This window comes from Frankliniella occidentalis, unplaced genomic scaffold, assembly GCF_000697945.3.
Source record: "Frankliniella occidentalis isolate FOCC.00 unplaced genomic scaffold, Focc_3.1 Scaffold342, whole genome shotgun sequence".
Lineage (NCBI taxonomy): Eukaryota > Metazoa > Arthropoda > Insecta > Thysanoptera > Thripidae > Frankliniella > Frankliniella occidentalis.
The window spans coordinates 182,452-183,033 of record NW_026267465.1 but is presented as its reverse complement, the minus strand read 5'-3'; the positions used below and the strand labels follow the sequence as shown (position 1 = coordinate 183,033).

The following is a 582-nucleotide window of genomic DNA, read 5'->3' as shown; positions in this document are numbered from 1 at the left end:
GCCCCACCGCCGCGCTCTCCGCGCTGTCATTTGAGTATGAATGGCGGTGGGATTTAGTGGCAGGATCTAGATCCGACCCGAATGCGGCTCGCACCACGTGCGGGTCGGACCCGGGCGGGGCGGCCGGCAGCGCCACCCGGGGGTTCGTGCCGAGGAGTGAGGCCCCCGCCCGGGACCCGGAGGAGGCGGACCGGATGGAGATTTTGGCGGCGGTCGGGGGGACGTCCCTCTGGTCGTGCCGTGCCCCGAACCCTGCCCGCCCGGACCGTACGGCGGCGGATCCCCAAAGGCGCGGGGGAGCGAGAGCAGCGCAAAAAGGGACCCAAAAGCAGGGGGGAAGTTCCGGACGCAAACTAATTTCCCGTACCAATTAAAATTCTGTCCTTTTAAACCTTTCGCCCCTTTCGGCCTTTTGCCGTGCGTCTCTGCCGAGGGCGCGCGCCGTGGCCGTGCCGCCCGGGGCTAAGTGGCTTGCGCACGTCGTGCTTCCCTTTTCTTTTATCCGGAGTGGCGTGTCTGATTGATTGTCTTTCCTGGAGGGACGGGCGCTGCCGGCCCTCGGCCGCCCCCACCGCCACCCCC

The 582-nt window shown here is 67.4% G+C and overlaps 1 protein-coding gene across 1 annotated transcript in view; it reads right to left on the bottom strand.

The window, feature by feature from the left end:
* Nucleotides 1-582, bottom strand: part of LOC127751100 (uncharacterized) — a 10,998-nt gene that overhangs the window by 1,339 nt on the left and 9,077 nt on the right. The gene's annotated exons all lie outside the window — the stretch shown is intronic.